Source organism: Pinus tabuliformis, chromosome X (genome assembly GCF_031772625.1).
Source record: "Pinus tabuliformis cultivar Carrire ecotype Pingquan chromosome X, CPIR1, whole genome shotgun sequence".
Lineage (NCBI taxonomy): Eukaryota > Viridiplantae > Streptophyta > Pinopsida > Pinales > Pinaceae > Pinus > Pinus tabuliformis.
The window spans coordinates 1,331,876,907-1,331,882,424 of NC_142308.1; positions in this window are offsets into that span (position 1 = coordinate 1,331,876,907).

Here is a 5,518-nt window from a genome sequence, read left to right on the forward strand (position 1 = left end):
AATAAAGGGATATAAATATAAATGGGTATAAAAAATGTTAATTAAAAAATGTATACCTACAATATCTAGTGAAAGTAGGGTATTTTTAAATTGGGAAGGTGTATTGGGTTCATATTGGTAGGGGGTTAAATAAAGTGATTTTTAGAGGTATTTTCTAATATGTAGTCAAATTAAGGGTATTGTTTAGTATGCCACAAATGGGTGTGCTATGTTAGAGGTTCATTGAGTGAATCCCATGTTCCTAAAGAATGGATACTAAAGCACCACCTCACACTTAAATAGCTGAAAGGATAGTTAAGAATTGAGACCACATATGTGTAGGGAAACTAAGCTAAGGGATTGTTCAAAGTGAAATGTTCTCTAAATAGATCCCAAAACACATTGTAATACAATGAATACAAGAAAAAAATGAAGTGAGGATATCTCTCCATTTGCTCCCAATGTGACCTCATGCTTTACTCTTGTGCTAGTGGAGTTTCCAAGCAAGTGATTTATGTGACAGTGGGTTTCAGTCACTCTCTAGTAATCTCTAGTACCAATTTTGGTAGCCTTCAAGAACTGAATCTCTAATCCCATTCCAAGGTTCTATAACCTAGTCTATTGTTGCTTTTCTACAAACCCAAAGTCTAAATTGATTTTATTTAGAGTTTGATATTAATGTTTTTTGTTACATAAGGGTACTATGGAATGAAAAATTGATGATATTTGAGATGAATCTTAACCAATACAAAGCATGCAAGATATATGATATATTAAATGTATTCAATTCAATGAACATTATTTAAGGAAATACAAGATATATCTACTCCTTTTTCAAAGAAATTCAAAGACATCACACCCTCTTAATGAACACTCCAAATCACTCAAGTAAGTTGGAAAGAAAAAGTAATCTACAATTCACTCATCCAATCCAACACTACTAATGAATTTTGAAACACAAGCACCCAAAATAAAGATTCTATATTTATTCTAAATTAAATTTTATGATTCACCTATCTAATAAAGAAAACAAACACACATACCTAGTCAGCAAAGAAATTTCATGGTTGCAAAACAATGGGGACAGATAAGAAGCCAAATCCTCTAATGTTACCCCAAAGAAACATACTCAAACCGAAAGAAGCAAAATCTATCACTAAAATGTTTGATTTTCCTAATGTTTCCTTGAACACACAAAGAAAAATTACTAATTAATAAACTAGATCAAGATCATATTTGGATCACCTCTCACTAAATATCTCACTCAAACACCCAACTGAAACATGTAACTCAAGAACATTGAGAGGGACCCAAATTCACCAAATTTGATGATATCTTATGCTAATAATAGTATCTGAGATGAACCTAAAGGATGTTAGTACCCTATAGATTCTTGAGTGTGGGATAGACCACAAACAAAGAAGAAAACAATCAAAACTTAACCAAAAAGGCCTCCTTTAGGCACTATCATTGTCATAGAGTACATTGAGTGATGGAAGGGGTACTATCACTCCAAATAATATTACAATGAATGATTGAGAGGGTAATATCACTCAATCATCAAGGAGGTAGAGTGATGAAGGGTATGAGTGAGCTTTCTTGAGTAAATAAAGCTCATAACTATATAATTAAGGGTGAATCTAACTCAAAAAATACCTGAGTAAGATAGAAAACACCAGAAACTACATAGGGAACAATAAAAATAAAATAAAAAAATATCAAGTATTTTACAAGAAATAAAAAGGATCTATTGACAATAAATCAAAAGAATATATCCCTAGTGGATTTTTCATTTCCATTGACTAGACTTTCCTCCTATTGGATAATAGTTTACAATCTATGAATATTCCCATTATATGTATTGAAAAAGGGTTGAATCATTAAATACATTCACATAGATCTAAAATTTATTAATCATTGATAAATTGATAGGAGGGACAAGTGAATTGTGCACTGTTACCCCTAAAGTTTGACATAGATCCTGACTAGTATAATTGTTGGGAATCCTACACCAACTTCTAGAGATCTTTTCCATATTGCTGCAAAACCTAGCAAGGGTCGAACCCTATGGCAACAGTGAGGAAATATTGCCATTATCACCTCAGCAATATTGTTGTTTAGTGGAATTTCACCACAAGGGAGGCTCCCCTGTACTCAATTATAAGGGTATTATATTAAGAGGGCTCAAGGTGATATGAATGGCCTATGGAAAGATACATTGTAGTTGAAATAAGCTCAAATATTCATTATAAGAGGAACAAATACTCAAATTCTAGACTAGTTATGGGCTACTACATGTTAGGGTTTATAGATATATAATGATAATGAGTATCTAAGCATGTAGAAGTAATGTAAAGGATACCCTCAAAAAATTAACTCAACAAAGGAATAGGGAAACCCTTAGATAGGCCTAGAGTTGAAGCTTTCTAAGGGACTAGGGCTTTAATGACACAAAGGAGCTTATAAAAAATGACACCATCCCTAATTAGGGAGGTTTTACCAAAATTAATGCTAGACTTTGTGTTTAAAGGTTTATGAAGGAAAACCATGGATTATGCTTTGGCTAACTCAGATCTACTAAACACTGCAGCAGTAAATCTGAGGAAGAGATTTTCCCTCTAAAAAGTCTACATCCATATAAATAAATAAACCCTTGTTTAAATTTCCGCAAGATTTCTGTGTTAAATGATATCTGTTCGAATTTCGGCAAACTTGTTGTGTTATTTATATTCGTAAAAAGGTCCTGTAAGAATGGTATCAGAGCCAAGTATTGTTTGAGTGGATTTTGTCTGTGAGATATTTTTTGAGTGGATCGCGAATTCACTTGAGTCCTGAATAGCGTTTGTAGCCTGTTGTTGCTGAGTGTTGGCATTGAAGGTGTTGAAGACGTTGGACGAGAATTCGTACTTCGGTACGTGAGGAAGCCGCAATTTCTCCTACAAAAGAAAGCCGCAATTCTGCTTCTTATCATTTCTGCAAGTCTTGAACGGGTATTTCTCCTACTTATCTTAAAATGGATGCGTCTGGTAGAAATTCATCTGTTGAATCTTCTAAGTCAATGGGAATGTTTGGTTCTAAGCATTTTAAAGCTATAAAAACTGAAGATGAATTAAGAACTGGCTTAGAAGGTTTATGTCGTTCTGAATCTACTTTTGGTAATTCTGCCTACATTGAACAAGAAGAGGCAGACCCTTACGTTCAGAAGATTTTACAATCATCTAAATAGAAAAAATTATGAGCTAGGACAAGAGCAGGAAGCTTTATATATAGCAATGAATTTACAAAATTTCTCAACTAATATGCTTTATTCTTTGCAGTTTTCATTCTTGTTTGAAGACGTCCCAGTTGAAGACATGGAAGAAGATGATCCACTTCCCGAATGGTTTATGGATTGGTGGAAAAGATTTGGACTATCACCACTAATCCTAAAACCATATTCATCCACAATGTTAAAAATTCCAAATTTCAGTCCTTCTAGCATGCTCGTGACTCAAGTTTTGTACAAGACCATTGAAGATCTGGTAAATCTGAGTGATAAAGATTTTTTAAATGGAGTCCATAGATGCGGTCATGTCAGATGGTTCGTAATGGATCATTACAAATGCAGAAAAATTATTTCAAGTACCAATTATGAAGAATTCCACCGACAAATTGACCTAGATCTGAACCCATTCATGAATCTAAATTATTTAGACCTACCTGACCCACATGACAATGCAACTTGGGAAACTGAGAAAGAAGTATGGGTACAGTACTATTCAAATTATATGATCGAGAGATGGAATTTCCAGCACTACACCTATCCACAGGTGGATTATTATACTATGTACTAAGTGTCGTCTTTCCAACCGACGTTGGCGTTGGACAAACTTTCGAGGATTCCCTCGTTCTCGCAATATCCTCAGTGTAATCTTTGTACAGTTATGGAGATTTGCATATATTTTCTTTTGAGTAATTCACATGCTTTCGTGGGTTCCCATATCTTAGAATCTCCACTTTGCTTTGAGTCTAGTACGATTCGGTTCCCACATGCCTCTGGCTATCCGTAAAAGGAGAAGGGATGAGATAACATGGGACAGTCACATGCTTTCGTGGGTTCCCATATCTTGGAATCTCCACTTTGTTTTGAGTCTAGTACGATTCGGTCCCCACATGCCTCTGGCTATCCGTAAAAGGAGAAGGGATGAGATAACATGGGACAGTCCTCCCATGCCCGAATCTTGCTTTCGGTGATCTGCAGCATTTTACTTTTGAGTCATCAGTATGTACATTTTCTTGGTCGGATGCTTGTCCCCCTTGGTAGTTATATAAAGATGGTGAACTACAAGGTAAGGATCATTCGGGAACTGGGATTTTGGGAGTTGAGAAGTCGGAGTTGAACTTTCTCCTGCTCTGCATCTGCGGACTCATAAGTATGATCTGCTTGCACCACGAGTTAAGTTATAGTCTGTAAATGATTTGAGAAGCTTGTGCATTAGTGCTAGACGCTAATGAGAACCTAAAGTGGTCAAATCATATAGGTTATATGTGTCTGTAAGTTTGTTTTAATCTCGAGACTCAGTCTGCTTGTATGCCAGGTAGCCTGTAGATCTGTTATGCTTCAGCTAACTCATATCTACTAAACGTTGCAGCAGACAATCTGAGGAAGAGATTTTCCCTCTGAAAAGTCTGCATCCATATAAATAAAGAAAACCCCTGTTTAAATTTCCGCAAGATTTATGTGTTAAATGATATCTGTTCAAATTTCGGCAAACTTGTTGTTTTATTTATATTCGTAAAAAGGTCCTGTAAGAATTTCATCCACAAGAATCCACACAAAATCAACCTTATGGAAAATCATCCCTAGAAAATCTTTAGTGACTTTCCCTTAAAATCCTAAGAGAGAGAAGAAAAGATAAATATTTAGGTTTCAATAGTTCTTTTTTTAGCACAATCTCAGCTGGTGCCTAATCCTACTTGGGCTAATGGGTTTTTAGGTAAAATTGTAAAGGAATATTAAATTTGATTAGAGTAAGTGGGGAAAATAATTTTCCTCTTGTAAAACCCTAGCTAATTTTATGTGATGAGATAAATTACATATAGAAGATGCACCCTAAGATTTCTTCTATAGGTTTTAATGGTGAGTTAATATATTTTGATATTGATTGGGACTACACGATCTATTTAATTGTCAACCAGCACTAATAAGCTTGCATGGCCCTTAATGTTATATTAATAGGAGGCAAGAGCCTCACACTTATTACAATGAGCTAAATTAAATGCATATGTATTTTAGGTTTCATGAGAGGGTCCACATGATACCACAACATAGTTACGTTGCACTATAGTCACCTATATTTCTTATGGGTGAGCTCAGTTTCATTGGGTGTTAATTGGGTAGTTCTTCATTACTTAATTTTGCAGTAGGTTTTCCTGCAACCCTTGCACACAAGGTAGGCCACCAAATCCCTTGAATTATAATTAAAGGAAACCATGCAATCAAAATAGAAACTTCATGCAAGATGGAAATGAAAACTCACACTACTCAAAAGTAAAACTA